The 20151-nt window shown below is 40.3% G+C and overlaps 39 non-coding genes across 39 annotated transcripts; all 39 read right to left on the bottom strand.

Annotated features, from left to right (window-relative positions):
• Positions 1 to 327: 327 nt before the first annotated feature.
• trnal-uag (transfer RNA leucine (anticodon UAG)) lies at positions 328 to 410 on the bottom strand. The gene has a single exon. It is a non-coding gene; the product is annotated as a tRNA-Leu (tRNA).
• Positions 411 to 831: 421 nt separating this feature from the next.
• Positions 832 to 914, bottom strand: trnal-uag (transfer RNA leucine (anticodon UAG)). Its single transcript has one exon. It is a non-coding gene; the product is annotated as a tRNA-Leu (tRNA).
• A 420-nt stretch (positions 915 to 1334) lies between these two features.
• Positions 1335 to 1417, bottom strand: trnal-uag (transfer RNA leucine (anticodon UAG)). Its single transcript has one exon. It is a non-coding gene; the product is annotated as a tRNA-Leu (tRNA).
• Positions 1418 to 1833: 416 nt separating this feature from the next.
• trnal-uag (transfer RNA leucine (anticodon UAG)) lies at positions 1834 to 1916 on the bottom strand. The gene has a single exon. It is a non-coding gene; the product is annotated as a tRNA-Leu (tRNA).
• A 420-nt stretch (positions 1917 to 2336) lies between these two features.
• trnal-uag (transfer RNA leucine (anticodon UAG)) lies at positions 2337 to 2419 on the bottom strand. The gene has a single exon. It is a non-coding gene; the product is annotated as a tRNA-Leu (tRNA).
• Positions 2420 to 2840: 421 nt separating this feature from the next.
• Positions 2841 to 2923, bottom strand: trnal-uag (transfer RNA leucine (anticodon UAG)). Its single transcript has one exon. It is a non-coding gene; the product is annotated as a tRNA-Leu (tRNA).
• Positions 2924 to 3340: 417 nt separating this feature from the next.
• trnal-uaa (transfer RNA leucine (anticodon UAA)) lies at positions 3341 to 3423 on the bottom strand. Its single transcript has one exon. It is a non-coding gene; the product is annotated as a tRNA-Leu (tRNA).
• Positions 3424 to 3843: 420 nt separating this feature from the next.
• On the bottom strand, positions 3844 to 3926 carry trnal-uag (transfer RNA leucine (anticodon UAG)). The gene has a single exon. It is a non-coding gene; the product is annotated as a tRNA-Leu (tRNA).
• Positions 3927 to 4347: 421 nt separating this feature from the next.
• On the bottom strand, positions 4348 to 4430 carry trnal-uag (transfer RNA leucine (anticodon UAG)). Its single transcript has one exon. It is a non-coding gene; the product is annotated as a tRNA-Leu (tRNA).
• A 421-nt stretch (positions 4431 to 4851) lies between these two features.
• trnal-uag (transfer RNA leucine (anticodon UAG)) lies at positions 4852 to 4934 on the bottom strand. Its single transcript has one exon. It is a non-coding gene; the product is annotated as a tRNA-Leu (tRNA).
• A 421-nt stretch (positions 4935 to 5355) lies between these two features.
• trnal-uag (transfer RNA leucine (anticodon UAG)) lies at positions 5356 to 5438 on the bottom strand. The gene has a single exon. It is a non-coding gene; the product is annotated as a tRNA-Leu (tRNA).
• A 461-nt stretch (positions 5439 to 5899) lies between these two features.
• On the bottom strand, positions 5900 to 5982 carry trnal-uag (transfer RNA leucine (anticodon UAG)). The gene has a single exon. It is a non-coding gene; the product is annotated as a tRNA-Leu (tRNA).
• Positions 5983 to 6403: 421 nt separating this feature from the next.
• trnal-uag (transfer RNA leucine (anticodon UAG)) lies at positions 6404 to 6486 on the bottom strand. Its single transcript has one exon. It is a non-coding gene; the product is annotated as a tRNA-Leu (tRNA).
• Positions 6487 to 6907: 421 nt separating this feature from the next.
• trnal-uag (transfer RNA leucine (anticodon UAG)) lies at positions 6908 to 6990 on the bottom strand. Its single transcript has one exon. It is a non-coding gene; the product is annotated as a tRNA-Leu (tRNA).
• A 421-nt stretch (positions 6991 to 7411) lies between these two features.
• Positions 7412 to 7494, bottom strand: trnal-uag (transfer RNA leucine (anticodon UAG)). Its single transcript has one exon. It is a non-coding gene; the product is annotated as a tRNA-Leu (tRNA).
• Positions 7495 to 7914: 420 nt separating this feature from the next.
• Positions 7915 to 7997, bottom strand: trnal-uag (transfer RNA leucine (anticodon UAG)). The gene has a single exon. It is a non-coding gene; the product is annotated as a tRNA-Leu (tRNA).
• A 416-nt stretch (positions 7998 to 8413) lies between these two features.
• On the bottom strand, positions 8414 to 8496 carry trnal-uag (transfer RNA leucine (anticodon UAG)). Its single transcript has one exon. It is a non-coding gene; the product is annotated as a tRNA-Leu (tRNA).
• Positions 8497 to 8916: 420 nt separating this feature from the next.
• trnal-uag (transfer RNA leucine (anticodon UAG)) lies at positions 8917 to 8999 on the bottom strand. The gene has a single exon. It is a non-coding gene; the product is annotated as a tRNA-Leu (tRNA).
• A 421-nt stretch (positions 9000 to 9420) lies between these two features.
• On the bottom strand, positions 9421 to 9503 carry trnal-uag (transfer RNA leucine (anticodon UAG)). Its single transcript has one exon. It is a non-coding gene; the product is annotated as a tRNA-Leu (tRNA).
• A 421-nt stretch (positions 9504 to 9924) lies between these two features.
• Positions 9925 to 10007, bottom strand: trnal-uag (transfer RNA leucine (anticodon UAG)). The gene has a single exon. It is a non-coding gene; the product is annotated as a tRNA-Leu (tRNA).
• A 421-nt stretch (positions 10008 to 10428) lies between these two features.
• trnal-uag (transfer RNA leucine (anticodon UAG)) lies at positions 10429 to 10511 on the bottom strand. Its single transcript has one exon. It is a non-coding gene; the product is annotated as a tRNA-Leu (tRNA).
• A 461-nt stretch (positions 10512 to 10972) lies between these two features.
• Positions 10973 to 11055, bottom strand: trnal-uag (transfer RNA leucine (anticodon UAG)). The gene has a single exon. It is a non-coding gene; the product is annotated as a tRNA-Leu (tRNA).
• Positions 11056 to 11224: 169 nt separating this feature from the next.
• trnal-uag (transfer RNA leucine (anticodon UAG)) lies at positions 11225 to 11307 on the bottom strand. Its single transcript has one exon. It is a non-coding gene; the product is annotated as a tRNA-Leu (tRNA).
• Positions 11308 to 12228: 921 nt separating this feature from the next.
• On the bottom strand, positions 12229 to 12311 carry trnal-uag (transfer RNA leucine (anticodon UAG)). The gene has a single exon. It is a non-coding gene; the product is annotated as a tRNA-Leu (tRNA).
• Positions 12312 to 12731: 420 nt separating this feature from the next.
• On the bottom strand, positions 12732 to 12814 carry trnal-uag (transfer RNA leucine (anticodon UAG)). Its single transcript has one exon. It is a non-coding gene; the product is annotated as a tRNA-Leu (tRNA).
• Positions 12815 to 13230: 416 nt separating this feature from the next.
• Positions 13231 to 13313, bottom strand: trnal-uag (transfer RNA leucine (anticodon UAG)). The gene has a single exon. It is a non-coding gene; the product is annotated as a tRNA-Leu (tRNA).
• A 420-nt stretch (positions 13314 to 13733) lies between these two features.
• On the bottom strand, positions 13734 to 13816 carry trnal-uag (transfer RNA leucine (anticodon UAG)). Its single transcript has one exon. It is a non-coding gene; the product is annotated as a tRNA-Leu (tRNA).
• Positions 13817 to 14237: 421 nt separating this feature from the next.
• Positions 14238 to 14320, bottom strand: trnal-uag (transfer RNA leucine (anticodon UAG)). The gene has a single exon. It is a non-coding gene; the product is annotated as a tRNA-Leu (tRNA).
• A 421-nt stretch (positions 14321 to 14741) lies between these two features.
• Positions 14742 to 14824, bottom strand: trnal-uag (transfer RNA leucine (anticodon UAG)). Its single transcript has one exon. It is a non-coding gene; the product is annotated as a tRNA-Leu (tRNA).
• A 421-nt stretch (positions 14825 to 15245) lies between these two features.
• On the bottom strand, positions 15246 to 15328 carry trnal-uag (transfer RNA leucine (anticodon UAG)). The gene has a single exon. It is a non-coding gene; the product is annotated as a tRNA-Leu (tRNA).
• A 461-nt stretch (positions 15329 to 15789) lies between these two features.
• On the bottom strand, positions 15790 to 15872 carry trnal-uag (transfer RNA leucine (anticodon UAG)). Its single transcript has one exon. It is a non-coding gene; the product is annotated as a tRNA-Leu (tRNA).
• A 169-nt stretch (positions 15873 to 16041) lies between these two features.
• Positions 16042 to 16124, bottom strand: trnal-uag (transfer RNA leucine (anticodon UAG)). The gene has a single exon. It is a non-coding gene; the product is annotated as a tRNA-Leu (tRNA).
• Positions 16125 to 17044: 920 nt separating this feature from the next.
• Positions 17045 to 17127, bottom strand: trnal-uag (transfer RNA leucine (anticodon UAG)). Its single transcript has one exon. It is a non-coding gene; the product is annotated as a tRNA-Leu (tRNA).
• Positions 17128 to 17548: 421 nt separating this feature from the next.
• trnal-uag (transfer RNA leucine (anticodon UAG)) lies at positions 17549 to 17631 on the bottom strand. The gene has a single exon. It is a non-coding gene; the product is annotated as a tRNA-Leu (tRNA).
• A 421-nt stretch (positions 17632 to 18052) lies between these two features.
• Positions 18053 to 18135, bottom strand: trnal-uag (transfer RNA leucine (anticodon UAG)). Its single transcript has one exon. It is a non-coding gene; the product is annotated as a tRNA-Leu (tRNA).
• Positions 18136 to 18596: 461 nt separating this feature from the next.
• trnal-uag (transfer RNA leucine (anticodon UAG)) lies at positions 18597 to 18679 on the bottom strand. The gene has a single exon. It is a non-coding gene; the product is annotated as a tRNA-Leu (tRNA).
• Positions 18680 to 18848: 169 nt separating this feature from the next.
• trnal-uag (transfer RNA leucine (anticodon UAG)) lies at positions 18849 to 18931 on the bottom strand. Its single transcript has one exon. It is a non-coding gene; the product is annotated as a tRNA-Leu (tRNA).
• A 420-nt stretch (positions 18932 to 19351) lies between these two features.
• Positions 19352 to 19434, bottom strand: trnal-uag (transfer RNA leucine (anticodon UAG)). Its single transcript has one exon. It is a non-coding gene; the product is annotated as a tRNA-Leu (tRNA).
• Positions 19435 to 19855: 421 nt separating this feature from the next.
• Positions 19856 to 19938, bottom strand: trnal-uag (transfer RNA leucine (anticodon UAG)). Its single transcript has one exon. It is a non-coding gene; the product is annotated as a tRNA-Leu (tRNA).
• Between the last annotated feature and the right edge of the window lie 213 nt (positions 19939 to 20151).

A 20151-nucleotide genomic window follows, 5' to 3' on the forward strand; every position in this document is an offset into this window, starting at 1 on the left:
TTAAATGCGTTTCTGCTTTTTATTTCTTGTAGAAATACAGTGAATGTGCCTGACCAAGTGGGAAACATCAGTCATTGTGAGAAGTGGGATTTGAACCCATGTCTTCAGAGGAGACTGCGGCCTAAACACAGGGCCTGAGACGGCAAGGCCATCCTGATTAAAATGTAATAAAAGTAGCAACAATTACTAAATGTTTCTTTTGTCCTTCGATAACACATCTCACCTGGAATATGGTGTCTCAACTTCTTTACACAAAATGCATTACTGCTTTTCACTTCATGTAGAAATACGGTAAATGTGACTGAGCCAGTGAACAACATCAGTCATTGTCAGAAGTGGGATTTGAACCCACGCCTCCAGAGGAGACTGCGGCCTAAACGCAGCGCCTTAGACCGCTCGGCCATCCTGACTGAAAAACACTCAAAAAAAGCAACAATTTCAAACATTTGTTTGGTCCTTATATCACAAATTTAACATTGTATATAATGTCTTAACTTTTTTAGATTAAATGCGTTTCTGCTTTTTATTTCTTGTAGAAATACAGTGAATGTGCCTGACCAAGTGGGAAACATCAGTCATTGTGAGAAGTGGGATTTGAACCCATGTCTTCAGAGGAGACTGCGGCCTAAACACAGGGCCTGAGACGGCAAGGCCATCCTGATTAAAATGTAATAAAAGTAGCAACAATTACTAAATGTTTCTTTTGTCCTTCGATAACACATCTCACCTGGAATATGGTGTCTCAACTTCTTTACACAAAATGCATTACTGCTTTTCACTTCATGTAGAAATACGGTAAATGTGACTGAGCCAGTGAACAACATCAGTCATTGTCAGAAGTGGGATTTGAACCCACGCCTCCAGAGGAGACTGCGGCCTAAACGCAGCACCTTAGACCGCTCGGCCATCCTGACTGAAAAACTCTGAAAGAAGCAATCAATTTTAAACATTTGTCTGGTTGCCCGATCAAAAATGTAACATGGAATATTGTGTCTCAACCTTTTTACATGAAATGCCTTGCTACTTTTTATTTAATGTAGAAATACAGTGAATGTGCCTGACCAAGTGGGAAACATCAGTCATTGTGAGAAGTGGGATTTGAACCCATGTCTTCAGAGGAGACTGCGGCCTAAACACAGGGCCTTAGAAGGCAAGGCCATCCTGATTAAAATGTAATAAAAGTAGCAACAATTACTAAATGTTTCATTTGTCCTTAGATAACAAATCTCACCTGGAATATGGTGTCTCAACTTCTTTACAAAAATGCATTGCTGCTTTTCACTTCATGTAGAAATACGGTAAATGTGACTGAGCTAGTGAACAACATAAGTCATTGTCAGAAGTGGGATTTGAAACCACGCCTCCAGAGGAGACTGCGGCCTAAACGCAGCGCCTTAGACCGCTCGGCCATCCTGACTGAACAACTCTAAAAGAAGCCAACAATTTTAAACATTTGTTGCCCGATCAAAAATGTAACATGGAATACTGTGTCTCAACCTTTTTACATGAAATGCCTTGCTACTTTTTATTTAATGTAGAAATACAGTGAATGTGCCTGACCAAGTGGGAAACATCAGTCATTGTGAGAAAAGGGATTTGAACCCATGTCTTCTGAGGAGACTGCGGACTAAACACAGGGCCTGAGACGGCAAGGCCATCCTGATTAAAATGTAATAAAAGTAGCAACAATTACTAAATGTTTCATTTGTCCTTAGATAACACATCTCACCTGGAATATGGTGTCTCAACTTCTTTACACAAAATTTATTGCTGCTTTTTACTTCATGTAGAAATACGGTAAATGTGACTGAGCCAGTGAACAACATCAGTCATTGTCAGAAGTGGGATTTGAACCCACGCCTCCAGAGGAGACTGCGGCCTAAACGCAGCGCCTTAGACCGCTCGGCCATCCTGACTGAAAAACTCTGAAAGAAGCCATCAATTTTAAACATTTGTCTGGTTGCCCGATCAAAAATGTAACATGGAATATTGTGTCTCAACCTTTTTACATGAAATGCCTTGCTACTTTTTATTTAATGTAGAAATACAGTGAATGTTCCTGACCAAGTGGGAAACATCAGTCATTGTGAGAAGTGGGATTTGAACCCATGTCTTCAGAGGAGACTGCGGCCTAAACACAGGGCCTTAGACGGTGAGCCATCCTGATTAAAATGTAATAAAAGTAGCAACAATTACTAAATGTTTCTTTTGTCCTTAGATAACACATCTCACCTGGAATATGGTGTCTCAACTTCTTTACACAAAATGCATTGCTGCTTTTCACTTCATGTAGAAATACGGTAAATGTGACTGAGCCAGTGAACAACATCAGTCATTGTCAGAAGTGGGATTTGAACCCACGCCTCCAGAGGAGACTGCGGCCTAAACGCAGCACCTTAGACCGCTCGGCCATCCTGACTGAAAGACTCTGAAAGAAGCCATCAATTTTAAACATTTGTCTGGTTGCCCGATCAAAAATGTAACATGGAATATTGTGTCTCAACCTTTTTACATGAAATGCCTTGCTACTTTTCATTTAATGTAGAAATACAGTGAATGTGCCTGACCAAGTGGGAAACATCAGTCATTGTGAGAAGTGGGATTTGAACCCATGTCTTCAGAGGAGACTGCGGCCTAAACACAGGGCCCTAGACGGCAAGGCCATCCTGATTAAAATGTAATAAAAGTAGCAACAATTACTAAATGTTTCTTTTGTCCTTAGATAACACATCTCACCTGGAATATGGTGTCTCAACTTCTTTACACAAAATGCATTACTGCTTTTCACTTCATGTAGAAATACGGTAAATGTGACTGAGCCAGTGAACAACATCAGTCATTGTCAGAAGTGGGATTTGAACCCACGCCTCCAGAGGAGACTGCGGCCTAAACGCAGCGCCTTAGACGGCTCGGCCATCCTGACTGAAAAACACTCAAAAAAAGCAACAATTTCAAACATTTGTTTGGTCCTTATATCACAAATTTAACATTGTATATAATGTCTTAACTTTTTTAGATTAAATGCGTTTCTGCTTTTTATTTATTGTAGAAATACAGTGAATGTGCCTGACCAAGTGGGAAACATCAGTCATTGTGAGAAGTGGGATTTGAACCCATGTCTTCAGAGGAGACTGCGGCCTAAACACAGGGCCTTAGACGGCAAGGCCATCCTGATTAAAATGTAATAAAAGTAGCAACAATTACTAAATGTTTCATTTGTCCTTAGATAACACATCTTACCTGGAATATGGTGTCTCAACTTCTTAACAAAAATGCATTACTGCTTTTCACTTCATGTAGAAATACGGTAAATGTGACTGAGCCAGTGAACATCAGTCATTGTCAGAAGTGGGATTTGAACCCACGCCTCCAGAGGAGACTGCGGCTTAAACGCAGCGCCTTAGACCGCTCGGGCATCCTGAATGTAAAACACTCAAAAAAGTAACAATTTCAAACATTTGTTTGGTCCTTATATCACAAATTTAACATTGTATATAATGTCTTAACTTTTTTAGATTAAATGCGTTTCTGCTTTTTATTTCTTGTAGAAATACAGTGAATGTGCCTGACCAAGTGGGAAACATCAGTCATTGTGAGAAGTGGGATTTGAACCCATGTCTTCAGAGGAGACTGCGGCCTAAACACAGGGCCTTAGACGGCAAAGCCATCCTGATTAAAATGTAATAAAAGTAGCAACAATTACTAAATGTTTCTTTTGTCCTTAGATAACACATCTTAACTGGAATATGGTGTCTCAACTTCTTTACACAAAATGCATTACTGCTTTTCACTTCATGTAGAAATACGGTAAATGTGACTGAGCCAGTGAACAACATCAGTCATTGTCAGAAGTGGGATTTGAACCCACGCCTCCAGAGGAGACTGCGGCCTAAACGCAGCGCCTTAGACGGCTCGGCCATCCTGACTGAAAAACACTCAAAAAAAGCAACAATTTCAAACATTTGTTTGGTCCTTATGTCACAAATTTAACATTGTATATAATGTCTTAACTTTTTTAGATTAAATGCGTTTCTGCTTTTTATTTCTTGTAGAAATACAGTGAATGTGCCTGACCAAGTGGGAAACATCAGTCATTGTGAGAAGTGGGATTTGAACCCATGTCTTCAGAGGAGACTGCGGCCTAAACACAGGGCCTGAGACGGCAAGGCCATCCTGATTAAAATGTAATAAAAGTAGCAACAATTACTAAATGTTTCTTTTGTCCTTCGATAACACATCTCACCTGGAATATGGTGTCTCAACTTCTTTACACAAAATGCATTACTGCTTTTCACTTCATGTAGAAATACGGTAAATGTGACTGAGCCAGTGAACAACATCAGTCATTGTCAGAAGTGGGATTTGAACCCACGCCTCCAGAGGAGACTGCGGCCTAAACGCAGCGCCTTAGACCGCTCGGCCATCCTGACTGAAAAACACTCAAAAAAAGCAACAATTTCAAACATTTGTTTGGTCCTTATATCACAAATTTAACATTGTATATAATGTCTTAACTTTTTTAGATTAAATGCGTTTCTGCTTTTTATTTCTTGTAGAAATACAGTGAATGTGCCTGACCAAGTGGGAAACATCAGTCATTGTGAGAAGTGGGATTTGAACCCATGTCTTCAGAGGAGACTGCGGCCTAAACACAGGGCCTGAGACGGCAAGGCCATCCTGATTAAAATGTAATAAAAGTAGCAACAATTACTAAATGTTTCTTTTGTCCTTCGATAACACATCTCACCTGGAATATGGTGTCTCAACTTCTTTACACAAAATGCATTACTGCTTTTCACTTCATGTAGAAATACGGTAAATGTGACTGAGCCAGTGAACAACATCAGTCATTGTCAGAAGTGGGATTTGAACCCACGCCTCCAGAGGAGACTGCGGCCTAAACGCAGCACCTTAGACCGCTCGGCCATCCTGACTGAAAAACTCTGAAAGAAGCAATCAATTTTAAACATTTGTCTGGTTGCCCGATCAAAAATGTAACATGGAATATTGTGTCTCAACCTTTTTACATGAAATGCCTTGCTACTTTTTATTTAATGTAGAAATACAGTGAATGTGCCTGACCAAGTGGGAAACATCAGTCATTGTGAGAAGTGGGATTTGAACCCATGTCTTCAGAGGAGACTGCGGCCTAAACACAGGGCCTTAGACGGCAAGGCCATCCTGATTAAAATGTAATAAAAGTAGCAACAATTACTAAATGTTTCTTTTGTCCTTAGATAACACATCTTACCTGGAATATGGTGTCTCAACTTCTTTACACAAAATGCATTACTGCTTTTCACTTCATGTAGAAATACGGTAAATGTGACTGAGCCAGTGAACAACATCAGTCATTGTCAGAAGTGGGATTTGAACCCACGCCTCCAGAGGAGACTGCGGCCTAAACGCAGCGCCTTAGACCGCTCGGCCATCCTGACTGAAAAACTCTAAAAGAAGCCAACAATTTTAAACATTTGTCTGGTTCAAAAACTCTAAAAGAAGCCAACAATTTTAAACATTTGTTGCCCGATCAAAAATGTAACATGGAATATTGTGTCTCAACCTTTTTACATGAAATGCCTTGCTACTTTTTATTTAATGTAGAAATACAGTGAATGTGCCTGACCAAGTGGGAAACATCAGTCATTGTGAGAAGTGGGATTTGAACCCATGTCTTCAGAGGAGACTGCGGCCTAAACACAGGGCCTTAGACGGCAAGGCCATCCTGATTAAAATGTAATAAAAGTAGCAACAATTACTAAATGTTTCATTTGTCCTTAGATAACACATCTCACCTGGAATATGGTGTCTCAACTTCTTTACACAAAATGGATTACTGCTTTTCACTTCATGTAGAAATACGGTAAATGTGACTCAGCCAGTGAACAACATCAGTCATTGTCAGAAGTGGGATTTGAACCCACGCCTCCAGAGGAGACTGCGGCCTAAACGCAGCACCTTAGACCGCTCGGCCATCCTGACTGAAAAACACTCAAAAAAAGCAACAATTTCAAACATTTGTTTGGTCCTTATATCACAAATTTAACATTGTATATAATGTCTTAACTTTTTTAGATTAAATGCGTTTCTGCTTTTTATTTCTTGTAGAAATACAGTGAATGTGCCTGACCAAGTGGGAAACATCAGTCATTGTGAGAAGTGGGATTTGAACCCATGTCTTCAGAGGAGACTGCGGCCTAAACACAGGGCCTTAGACGGCAAGGCCATCCTGATTAAAATGTAATAAAAGTAGCAACAATTACTAAATGTTTCTTTTGTCCTTAGATAACACATCTTAACTGGAATATGGTGTCTCAACTTCTTTACACAAAATGCATTACTGCTTTTCACTTCATGTAGAAATACGGTAAATGTGACTGAGCCAGTGAACAACATCAGTCATTGTCAGAAGTGGGATTTGAACCCACGCCTCCAGAGGAGACTGCGGCCTAAACGCAGCGCCTTAGACGGCTCGGCCATCCTGACTGAAAAACACTCAAAAAAAGCAACAATTTCAAACATTTGTTTGGTCCTTATATCACAAATTTAACATTGTATATAATGTCTTAACTTTTTTAGATTAAATGCGTTTCTGCTTTTTATTTCTTGTAGAAATACAGTGAATGTGCCTGACCAAGTGGGAAACATCAGTCATTGTGAGAAGTGGGATTTGAACCCATGTCTTCAGAGGAGACTGCGGCCTAAACACAGGGCCTTAGACGGCAAGGCCATCCTGATTAAAATGTAAAAAAAGTAGCAACAATTACTAAATGTTTCATTTGTCCTTAGATATTACATCTCACATGGAATATGGTGTCTCAACTTCTTTACACAAAATGCATTGCTGCTTTTCACTTCATGTAGAAATACGGTAAATGTGACTGAGCCAGTGAACAACATCAGTCATTGTCAGAAGTGGGATTTGAACCCACGCCTCCAGAGGAGACTGCGGCCTAAACGCAGCACCTTAGACCGCTCGGCCATCCTGACTGAAAAACTCTGAAAGAAGCAATCAATTTTAAACATTTGTCTGGTTGCCCGATCAAAAATGTAACATGGAATATTGTGTCTCAACCTTTTTACATGAAATGCCTTGCTACTTTTTATTTATTGTAGAAATACAGTGAATGTGCCTGACCAAGTGGGAAACATCAGTCATTGTGAGAAGTGGGATTTGAACCCATGTCTTCAGAGGAGACTGCGGCCTAAACACAGGGCCTGAGACGGCAAGGCCATCCTGATTAAAATGTAAAAAAAGTAGCAACAATTACTAAATGTTTCATTTGTCCTTAGATATTACATCTCACCTGGAATATGGTGTCTCAACTTCTTTACACAAAATGCATTGCTGCTTTTCACTTCATGTAGAAATACGGTAAATGTGACTGAGCCAGTGAACAACATCAGTCATTGTCAGAAGTGGGATTTGAACCCACGCCTCCAGAGGAGACTGCGGCCTAAACGCAGCACCTTAGACCGCTCGGCCATCCTGACTGAAAAACTCTGAAAGAAGCAATCAATTTTAAACATTTGTCTGGTTGCCCGATCAAAAATGTAACATGGAATATTGTGTCTCAACCTTTTTACATGAAATGCCTTGCTACTTTTTATTTAATGTAGAAATACAGTGAATGTGCCTGACCAAGTGGGAAACATCAGTCATTGTGAGAAGTGGGATTTGAACCCATGTCTTCAGAGGAGACTGCGGCCTAAACACAGGGCCTTAGAAGGCAAGGCCATCCTGATTAAAATGTAATAAAAGTAGCAACAATTACTAAATGTTTCATTTGTCCTTAGATAACAAATCTCACCTGGAATATGGTGTCTCAACTTCTTTACAAAAATGCATTGCTGCTTTTCACTTCATGTAGAAATACGGTAAATGTGACTGAGCTAGTGAACAACATAAGTCATTGTCAGAAGTGGGATTTGAAACCACGCCTCCAGAGGAGACTGCGGCCTAAACGCAGCGCCTTAGACCGCTCGGCCATCCTGACTGAACAACTCTAAAAGAAGCCAACAATTTTAAACATTTGTTGCCCGATCAAAAATGTAACATGGAATACTGTGTCTCAACCTTTTTACATGAAATGCCTTGCTACTTTTTATTTAATGTAGAAATACAGTGAATGTGCCTGACCAAGTGGGAAACATCAGTCATTGTGAGAAAAGGGATTTGAACCCATGTCTTCTGAGGAGACTGCGGACTAAACACAGGGCCTGAGACGGCAAGGCCATCCTGATTAAAATGTAATAAAAGTAGCAACAATTACTAAATGTTTCATTTGTCCTTAGATAACACATCTCACCTGGAATATGGTGTCTCAACTTCTTTACACAAAATTTATTGCTGCTTTTTACTTCATGTAGAAATACGGTAAATGTGACTGAGCCAGTGAACAACATCAGTCATTGTCAGAAGTGGGATTTGAACCCACGCCTCCAGAGGAGACTGCGGCCTAAACGCAGCGCCTTAGACCGCTCGGCCATCCTGACTGAAAAACTCTGAAAGAAGCCATCAATTTTAAACATTTGTCTGGTTGCCCGATCAAAAATGTAACATGGAATATTGTGTCTCAACCTTTTTACATGAAATGCCTTGCTACTTTTTATTTAATGTAGAAATACAGTGAATGTTCCTGACCAAGTGGGAAACATCAGTCATTGTGAGAAGTGGGATTTGAACCCATGTCTTCAGAGGAGACTGCGGCCTAAACACAGGGCCTTAGACGGTGAGCCATCCTGATTAAAATGTAATAAAAGTAGCAACAATTACTAAATGTTTCTTTTGTCCTTAGATAACACATCTCACCTGGAATATGGTGTCTCAACTTCTTTACACAAAATGCATTGCTGCTTTTCACTTCATGTAGAAATACGGTAAATGTGACTGAGCCAGTGAACAACATCAGTCATTGTCAGAAGTGGGATTTGAACCCACGCCTCCAGAGGAGACTGCGGCCTAAACGCAGCACCTTAGACCGCTCGGCCATCCTGACTGAAAGACTCTGAAAGAAGCCATCAATTTTAAACATTTGTCTGGTTGCCCGATCAAAAATGTAACATGGAATATTGTGTCTCAACCTTTTTACATGAAATGCCTTGCTACTTTTCATTTAATGTAGAAATACAGTGAATGTGCCTGACCAAGTGGGAAACATCAGTCATTGTGAGAAGTGGGATTTGAACCCATGTCTTCAGAGGAGACTGCGGCCTAAACACAGGGCCCTAGACGGCAAGGCCATCCTGATTAAAATGTAATAAAAGTAGCAACAATTACTAAATGTTTCTTTTGTCCTTAGATAACACATCTCACCTGGAATATGGTGTCTCAACTTCTTTACACAAAATGCATTACTGCTTTTCACTTCATGTAGAAATACGGTAAATGTGACTGAGCCAGTGAACAACATCAGTCATTGTCAGAAGTGGGATTTGAACCCACGCCTCCAGAGGAGACTGCGGCCTAAACGCAGCGCCTTAGACGGCTCGGCCATCCTGACTGAAAAACACTCAAAAAAAGCAACAATTTCAAACATTTGTTTGGTCCTTATATCACAAATTTAACATTGTATATAATGTCTTAACTTTTTTAGATTAAATGCGTTTCTGCTTTTTATTTATTGTAGAAATACAGTGAATGTGCCTGACCAAGTGGGAAACATCAGTCATTGTGAGAAGTGGGATTTGAACCCATGTCTTCAGAGGAGACTGCGGCCTAAACACAGGGCCTTAGACGGCAAGGCCATCCTGATTAAAATGTAATAAAAGTAGCAACAATTACTAAATGTTTCTTTTGTCCTTAGATAACACATCTTACCTGGAATATGGTGTCTCAACTTCTTTACACAAAATGCATTACTGCTTTTCACTTCATGTAGAAATACGGTAAATGTGACTGAGCCAGTGAACAACATCAGTCATTGTCAGAAGTGGGATTTGAACCCACGCCTCCAGAGGAGACTGCGGCCTAAACGCAGCGCCTTAGACGGCTCGGCCATCCTGACTGAAAAACACTCAAAAAAAGCAACAATTTCAAACATTTGTTTGGTCCTTATATCACAAATTTAACATTGTATATAATGTCTTAACTTTTTTAGATTAAATGCGTTTCTGCTTTTTATTTATTGTAGAAATACAGTGAATGTGCCTGACCAAGTGGGAAACATCAGTCATTGTGAGAAGTGGGATTTGAACCCATGTCTTCAGAGGAGACTGCGGCCTAAACACAGGGCCTTAGACGGCAAGGCCATCCTGATTAAAATGTAATAAAAGTAGCAACAATTACTAAATGTTTCTTTTGTCCTTAGATAACACATCTTACCTGGAATATGGTGTCTCAACTTCTTTACACAAAATGCATTACTGCTTTTCACTTCATGTAGAAATACGTTAAATGTGACTGAGCCAGTGAACAACATCAGTCATTGTCAGAAGTGGGATTTGAACCCACGCCTCCAGAGGAGACTGCGGCCTAAACGCAGCGCCTTAGACCGCTCGGCCATCCTGACTGAAAAACTCTAAAAGAAGCCAACAATTTTAAACATTTGTCTGGTTCAAAAACTCTAAAAGAAGCCAACAATTTTAAACATTTGTTGCCCGATCAAAACTGTAACATGGAATATTGTGTCTCAACCTTTTTACATGAAATGCCTTGCTACTTTTTATTTATTGTAGAAATACAGTGAATGTGCCTGACCAAGTGGGAAACATCAGTCATTGTGAGAAGTGGGATTTGAACCCATGTCTTCAGAGGAGACTGCGGCCTAAACACAGGGCCTTAGACGGCAAGGCCATCCTGATTAAAATGTAATAAAAGTAGCAACAATTACTAAATGTTTCATTTGTCCATAGATAACACATCTCACCTGGAATATGGTGTCTCAACTTCTTTACACAAAATGCATTACTGCTTTTCACTTCATGTAGAAATACGGTAAATGTGACTGAGCCAGTGAACAACATCAGTCATTGTCAGAAGTGGGATTTGAACCCACGCCTCCAGAGGAGACTGCGGCCTAAACGCAGCGCCTTAGACCGCTCGGCCATCCTGACTAAAAAACTCTGAAAGAAGCCATCAATTTTAAACATTTGTCTGGTTGCCCGATCAAACATGTAACATGGAATATTATGTCTCAACCTTTTTACATGAAATGCCTTGCTACTTTTTATTTATTGTAGAAATACAGTGAATGTGCCTGACCAAGTGGGAAACATCAGTCATTGTGAGAAGTGGGATTTGAACCCACGCCTCCAGAGGAGACTGCGGCCTAAACGCAGCGCCTTAGACCGCTCGGCCATCCTGACTGAAAAACACTCAAAAAAAGCAACAATTTCAAACATTTGTTTGGTCCTTATATCACAAAATTTAACATTGTATATAATGTCTTAACTTTTTTAGATTAAATGCGTTTCTGCTTTTTATTTCTTGTAGAAATACAGTGAATGTGCCTGACCAAGTGGGAAACATCAGTCATTGTGAGAAGTGGGATTTGAACCCATGTCTTCAGAGGAGACTGCGGCCTAAACACAGGGCCTTAAACGGCAAGGCCACCCTGATTAAAATGTAATAAAAGTAGCAACAATTACTAAATGTTTCTTTTGTCCTTAGATAACACATCTTACCTGGATTATGGTGTCTCAACTTCTTTACACATAATGCATTGCTGCTTTTCACTTCATGTAGAAATACGGTAAATGTGACTGAGCCAGTGAACAACATCTGTCATTGTCAAAAGTAGGATTTGAACCCACGCCTCTAGAGGAGACTGCGGCCTAAACGCAGCGCCTTAGACCGCTCGGCCATCCTGACTGAAAAACTCTAAAAGAAGCCAACAATTTTAAACATTTGTTGCCCGATCAAAAATGTAACATGGAATATTGTGTCTCAACCTTTTTACATGAAATGCCTTGCTACTTTTTATTTAATGTAGAAATACAGTGAATTTGTCTGACCAGGTGGGAAACATCAGTCATTGTCAGAAGTGGGATTTGAACCCACGCCTCCAGAGGAGACTGCGGCCTAAACGCAGCGCCTTAGACGGCAAAGCCATCCTGATTAAAATGTAAAAAAAGTAGCAACAATTACTAAATGTTTCATTTGTCCTTAGATAACACATCTCACCTGGAATATGGTGTCTCAACTTCTTTACACAAAATGCATTGCTGCTTTTCACTTCATGTAGAAATACGGTAAATGTGACTGAGCCAGTGAACAACATCAGTCATTGTCAGAAGTGGGATTTGAACCCACGCCTCCAGAGGAGACTGCGGCCTAAACGCAGCACCTTAGACCGCTCGGCCATCCTGACTGAAAAACTCTGAAAGAAGCAATCAATTTTAAACATTTGTCTGGTTGCCCGATCAAAAATGTAACATGGAATATTGTGTCTCAACCTTTTTACATGAAATGCCTTGCTACTTTTTATTTAATGTAGAAATACAGTGAATGTGCCTGACCAAGTGGGAAACATCAGTCATTGTGAGAAGTGGGATTTGAACCCATGTCTTCAGAGGAGACTGCGGCCTAAACACAGGGCCTTAGAAGGCAAGGCCATCCTGATTAAAATGTAATAAAAGTAGCAACAATTACTAAATGTTTCATTTGTCCTTAGATAACAAATCTCACCTGGAATATGGTGTCTCAACTTCTTTACAAAAATGCATTGCTGCTTTTCACTTCATGTAGAAATACGGTAAATGTGACTGAGCTAGTGAACAACATAAGTCATTGTCAGAAGTGGGATTTGAAACCACGCCTCCAGAGGAGACTGCGGCCTAAACGCAGCGCCTTAGACCGCTCGGCCATCCTGACTGAACAACTCTAAAAGAAGCCAACAATTTTAAACATTTGTTGCCCGATCAAAAATGTAACATGGAATACTGTGTCTCAACCTTTTTACATGAAATGCCTTGCTACTTTTTATTTAATGTAGAAATACAGTGAATGTGCCTGACCAAGTGGGAAACATCAGTCATTGTGAGAAAAGGGATTTGAACCCATGTCTTCTGAGGAGACTGCGGACTAAACACAGGGCCTGAGACGGCAAGGCCATCCTGATTAAAATGTAATAAAAGTAGCAACAATTACTAAATGTTTCATTTGTCCTTAGATAACACATCTCACCTGGAATATGGTGTCTCAACTTCTTTACACAAAATTTATTGCTGCTTTTTACTTCATGTAGAAATACGGTAAATGTGACTGAGCCAGTGAACAACATCAGTCATTGTCAGAAGTGGGATTTGAACCCACGCCTCCAGAGGAGACTGCGGCCTAAACGCAGCGCCTTAGACCGCTCGGCCATCCTGACTGAAAAACTCTGAAAGAAGCCATCAATTTTAAACATTTGTCTGGTTGCCCGATCAAAAATGTAACATGGAATATTGTGTCTCAACCTTTTTACATGAAATGCCTTGCTACTTTTTATTTAATGTAGAAATACAGTGAATGTTCCTGACCAAGTGGGAAACATCAGTCATTGTGAGAAGTGGGATTTGAACCCATGTCTTCAGAGGAGACTGCGGCCTAAACACAGGGCCTTAGACGGTGAGCCATCCTGATTAAAATGTAATAAAAGTAGCAACAATTACTAAATGTTTCTTTTGTCCTTAGATAACACATCTCACCTGGAATATGGTGTCTCAACTTCTTTACACAAAATGCATTGCTGCTTTTCACTTCATGTAGAAATACGGTAAATGTGACTGAGCCAGTGAACAACATCAGTCATTGTCAGAAGTGGGATTTGAACCCACGCCTCCAGAGGAGACTGCGGCCTAAACGCAGCACCTTAGACCGCTCGGCCATCCTGACTGAAAGACTCTGAAAGAAGCCATCAATTTTAAACATTTGTCTGGTTGCCCGATCAAAAATGTAACATGGAATATTGTGTCTCAACCTTTTTACATGAAATGCCTTGCTACTTTTCATTTAATGTAGAAATACAGTGAATGTGCCTGACCAAGTGGGAAACATCAGTCATTGTGAGAAGTGGGATTTGAACCCATGTCTTCAGAGGAGACTGCGGCCTAAACACAGGGCCCTAGACGGCAAGGCCATCCTGATTAAAATGTAATAAAAGTAGCAACAATTACTAAATGTTTCTTTTGTCCTTAGATAACACATCTCACCTGGAATATGGTGTCTCAACTTCTTTACACAAAATGCATTACTGCTTTTCACTTCATGTAGAAATACGGTAAATGTGACTGAGCCAGTGAACAACATCAGTCATTGTCAGAAGTGGGATTTGAACCCACGCCTCCAGAGGAGACTGCGGCCTAAACGCAGCGCCTTAGACGGCTCGGCCATCCTGACTGAAAAACACTCAAAAAAAGCAACAATTTCAAACATTTGTTTGGTCCTTATATCACAAATTTAACATTGTATATAATGTCTTAACTTTTTTAGATTAAATGCGTTTCTGCTTTTTATTTATTGTAGAAATACAGTGAATGTGCCTGACCAAGTGGGAAACATCAGTCATTGTGAGAAGTGGGATTTGAACCCATGTCTTCAGAGGAGACTGCGGCCTAAACACAGGGCCTTAGACGGCAAGGCCATCCTGATTAAAATGTAATAAAAGTAGCAACAATTACTAAATGTTTCTTTTGTCCTTAGATAACACATCTTACCTGGAATATGGTGTCTCAACTTCTTTACACAAAATGCATTACTGCTTTTCACTTCATGTAGAAATACGGTAAATGTGACTGAGCCAGTGAACAACATCAGTCATTGTCAGAAGTGGGATTTGAACCCACGCCTCCAGAGGAGACTGCGGCCTAAACGCAGCGCCTTAGACGGCTCGGCCATCCTGACTGAAAAACACTCAAAAAAAGCAACAATTTCAAACATTTGTTTGGTCCTTATATCACAAATTTAACATTGTATATAATGTCTTAACTTTTTTAGATTAAATGCGTTTCTGCTTTTTATTTATTGTAGAAATACAGTGAATGTGCCTGACCAAGTGGGAAACATCAGTCATTGTGAGAAGTGGGATTTGAACCCATGTCTTCAGAGGAGACTGCGGCCTAAACACAGGGCCTTAGACGGCAAGGCCATCCTGATTAAAATGTAATAAAAGTAGCAACAATTACTAAATGTTTCTTTTGTCCTTAGATAACACATCTTACCTGGAATATGGTGTCTCAACTTCTTTACACAAAATGCATTACTGCTTTTCACTTCATGTAGAAATACGTTAAATGTGACTGAGCCAGTGAACAACATCAGTCATTGTCAGAAGTGGGATTTGAACCCACGCCTCCAGAGGAGACTGCGGCCTAAACGCAGCGCCTTAGACCGCTCGGCCATCCTGACTGAAAAACTCTAAAAGAAGCCAACAATTTTAAACATTTGTCTGGTTCAAAAACTCTAAAAGAAGCCAACAATTTTAAACATTTGTTGCCCGATCAAAAATGTAACATGGAATATTGTGTCTCAACCTTTTTACATGAAATGCCTTGCTACTTTTTATTTATTGTAGAAATACAGTGAATGTGCCTGACCAAGTGGGAAACATCAGTCATTGTGAGAAGTGGGATTTGAACCCATGTCTTCAGAGGAGACTGCGGCCTAAACACAGGGCCTTAGACGGCAAGGCCATCCTGATTAAAATGTAATAAAAGTAGCAACAATTACTAAATGTTTCATTTGTCCATAGATAACACATCTCACCTGGAATATGGTGTCTCAACTTCTTTACACAAAATGCATTACTGCTTTTCACTTCATGTAGAAATACGGTAAATGTGACTGAGCCAGTGAACAACATCAGTCATTGTCAGAAGTGGGATTTGAACCCACGCCTCCAGAGGAGACTGCGGCCTAAACGCAGCGCCTTAGACCGCTCGGCCATCCTGACTAAAAAACTCTGAAAGAAGCCATCAATTTTAAACATTTGTCTGGTTGCCCGATCAAACATGTAACATGGAATATTATGTCTCAACCTTTTTACATGAAATGCCTTGCTACTTTTTATTTATTGTAGAAATACAGTGAATGTGCCTGACCAAGTGGGAAACATCAGTCATTGTGAGAAGTGGGATTTGAACCCACGCCTCCAGAGGAGACTGCGGCCTAAACGCAGCGCCTTAGACCGCTCGGCCATCCTGACTGAAAAACACTCAAAAAAAGCAACAATTTCAAACATTTGTTTGGTCCTTATATCACAAAATTTAACATTGTATATAATGTCTTAACTTTTTTAGATTAAATGCGTTTCTGCTTTTTATTTCTTGTAGAAATACAGTGAATGTGCCTGACCAAGTGGGAAACATCAGTCATTGTGAGAAGTGGGATTTGAACCCATGTCTTCAGAGGAGACTGCGGCCTAAACACAGGGCCTTAAACGGCAAGGCCACCCTGATTAAAATGTAATAAAAGTAGCAACAATTACTAAATGTTTCTTTTGTCCTTAGATAACACATCTTACCTGGATTATGGTGTCTCAACTTCTTTACACATAATGCATTGCTGCTTTTCACTTCATGTAGAAATACGGTAAATGTGACTGAGCCAGTGAACAACATCTGTCATTGTCAAAAGTAGGATTTGAACCCACGCCTCTAGAGGAGACTGCGGCCTAAACGCAGCGCCTTAGACCGCTCGGCCATCCTGACTGAAAAACTCTAAAAGAAGCCAACAATTTTAAACATTTGTTGCCCGATCAAAAATGTAACATGGAATATTGTGTCTCAACCTTTTTACATGAAATGCCTTGCTACTTTTTATTTATTGTAGAAATACAGTGAATGTGCCTGACCAAGTGGGAAACATCAGTCATTGTGAGAAGTGGGATTTGAACCCATGTCTTCAGAGGAGACTGCGGCCTAAACACAGGGCCTTAGACGGTGAGCCATCCTGATTAAAATGTAATAAAAGTAGCAACAATTACTAAATGTTTCTTTTGTCCTTAGATAACACATCTCACCTGGAATATGGTGTCTCAACTTCTTTACACAAAATGCATTGCTGCTTTTCACTTCATGTAGAAATACGGTAAATGTGACTGAGCCAGTGAACAACATCAGTCATTGTCAGAAGTGGGATTTGAACCCACGCCTCCAGAGGAGACTGCGGCCTAAACGCAGCACCTTAGACCGCTCGGCCATCCTGACTGAAAAACTCTGAAAGAAGCCATCAATTTTAAACATTTGTCTGGTTGCCCGATCAAAAATGTAACATGGAATATTGTGTCTCAACCTTTTTACATGAAATGCCTTGCTACTTTTTATTTAATGTAGAAATACAGTGAATGTGCCTGACCAAGTGGGAAACATCAGTCATTGTGAGAAGTGGGATTTGAACCCATGTCTTCAGAGGAGACTGCGGCCTAAACACAGGGCCCTAGACGGCAAGGCCATCCTGATTAAAATGTAATAAAAGTAGCAACAATTACTAAATGTTTCTTTTGTCCTTAGATAACACATCTCACCTGGAATATGGTGTCTCAACTTCTTTACACAAAATGCATTGCTGCTTTTCACTTCATGTAGAAATACGGTAAATGTGACTGAGCCAGTGAACAACATCTGTCATTGTCAGAAGTGGGATTTGAACCCACGCCTCCAGAGGAGACTGCGGCCTAAACGCAGCGCCTTAGACGGCTCGGCCATCCTGACTGAAAAACACTCAAAAAAAGCAACAATTTCAAACATTTGTTTGGTCCTTATATCACAAATTTAACATTGTATATAATGTCTTAACTTTTTTAGATGAAATGCGTTTCTGCTTTTTATTTCTTGTAGAAATACAGTGAATGTGCCTGACCAAGTGGGAAACATCAGTCATTGTGAGAAGTGGGATTTGAACCCATGTCTTCAGAGGAGACTGCGGCCTAAACACAGGGCCTGAGACGGCAAGGCCATCCTGATTTAAATGTAATAAAAGTAGCAACAATTACTAAATGTTTCTTTTGTCCTTCGATAACACATCTTACCTGGAATATGGTGTCTCAACTTCTTTACACAAAATGCATTACTGCTTTTCACTTCATGTAGAAATACGGTAAATGTGACTGAGCCAGTGAACAACATCAGTCATTGTCAGAAGTGGGATTTGAACCCACGCCTCCAGAGGAGACTGCGGCCTAAACGCAGCGCCTTAGACCGCTCGGCCATCCTGACTGAAAAACTCTAAAAGAAGCCAACAATTTTAAACATTTGTCTGGTTCAAAAACTCTAAAAGAAGCCAACAATTTTAAACATTTGTTGCCCGATCAAAAATGTAACATGGAATATTGTGTCTCAACCTTTTTACATGAAATGCCTTGCTACTTTTTATTTATTGTAGAAATACAGTGAATGTGCCTGACCAAGTGGGAAACATCAGTCATTGTGAGAAGTGGGATTTGAACCCATGTCTTCAGAGGAGACTGCGGCCTAAACACAGGGCCTTAGACGGCAAGGCCATCCTGATTAAAATGTAATAAAAGTAGCAACAATTACTAAATGTTTCATTTGTCCTTAGATAACACATCTCACCTGGAATATGGTGTCTCAACTTCTTTACACAAAATGCATTACTGCTTTTCACTTCATGTAGAAATACGGTAAATGTGACTGAGCCAGTGAACAACATCAGTCATTGTCAGAAGTGGGATTTGAACCCACGCCTCCAGAGGAGACTGCGGCCTAAACGCAGCGCCTTAGACCGCTCGGCCATCCTGACTGAAAAACTCTGAAAGAAGCCATCAATTTTAAACATTTGTCTGGTTGCCCGATCAAACATGTAACATGGAATATTATGTCTCAACCTTTTTACATGAAATGCCTTGCTACTTTTTATTTATTGTAGAAATACAGTGAATGTGCCTGACCAAGTGGGAAACATCAGTCATTGTGAGAAGTGGGATTTGAACCCACGCCTCCAGAGGAGACTGCGGCCTAAACGCAGCGCCTTAGACCGCTCGGCCATCCTGACTGAAAAACTCTGAAAGAAGCCATCAATTTTAAACATTTGTCTGGTTGCCCGATCAAAAATGTAACATGGAATATTGTGTCTCAACCTTTTTACATGAAATGCCTTGCTACTTTTTATTTATTGTAGAAATACAGTGAATGTGCCTGACCAAGTGGGAAACATCAGTCATTGTGAGAAGTGGGATTTGAACCCATGTCTTCAGAGGAGACTGCGGCCTAAACACAGGGCCTTAGACGGTGAGCCATCCTGATTAAAATGTAATAAAAGTAGCAACAATTACTAAATGTTTCTTTTGTCCTTAGATAACACATCTCACCTGGAATATGGTGTCTCAACTTCTTTACACAAAATGCATTGCTGCTTTTCACTTCATGTAGAAATACGGTAAATGTGACTGAGCCAGTGAACAACATCAGTCATTGTCAGAAGTGGGATTTGAACCCACGCCTCCAGAGGAGACTGCGGCCTAAACGCAGCACCTTAGACCGCTCGGCCATCCTGACTGAAAAACTCTGAAAGAAGCCATCAATTTTAAACATTTGTCTGGTTGCCCGATCAAAAATGTAACATGGAATATTGTGTCTCAACCTTTTTACATGAAATGCCTTGCTACTTTTTATTTAATGTAGAAATACAGTGAATGTGCCTGACCAAGTGGGAAACATCAGTCATTGTGAGAAGTGGGATTTGAACCCATGTCTTCAGAGGAGACTGCGGCCTAAACACAGGGCCCTAGACGGCAAGGCCATCCTGATTAAAATGTAATAAAAGTAGCAACAATTACTAAATGTTTCTTTTGTCCTTAGATAACACATCTCACCTGGAATATGGTGTCTCAACTTCTTTACACAAAATGCATTGCTGCTTTTCACTTCATGTAGAAATACGGTAAATGTGACTGAGCCAGTGAACAACATCTGTCATTGTCAGAAGTGGGATTTGAACCCACGCCTCCAGAGGAGACTGCGGCCTAAACGCAGCGCCTTAGACGGCTCGGCCATCCTGACTGAAAAACACTCAAAAAAAGCAACAATTTCAAACATTTGTTTGGTCCTTATATCACAAATTTAACATTGTATATAATGTCTTAACTTTTTTAGATGAAATGCGTTTCTGCTTTTTATTTCTTGTAGAAATACAGTGAATGTGCCTGACCAAGTGGGAAACATCAGTCATTGTGAGAAGTGGGATTTGAACCCATGTCTTCAGAGGAGACTGCG

The sequence above is a fragment of the Pungitius pungitius genome, chromosome 15, assembly GCF_949316345.1.
Source record: "Pungitius pungitius chromosome 15, fPunPun2.1, whole genome shotgun sequence".
NCBI classification, from domain to species: Eukaryota; Metazoa; Chordata; class Actinopteri; order Perciformes; family Gasterosteidae; genus Pungitius; species Pungitius pungitius.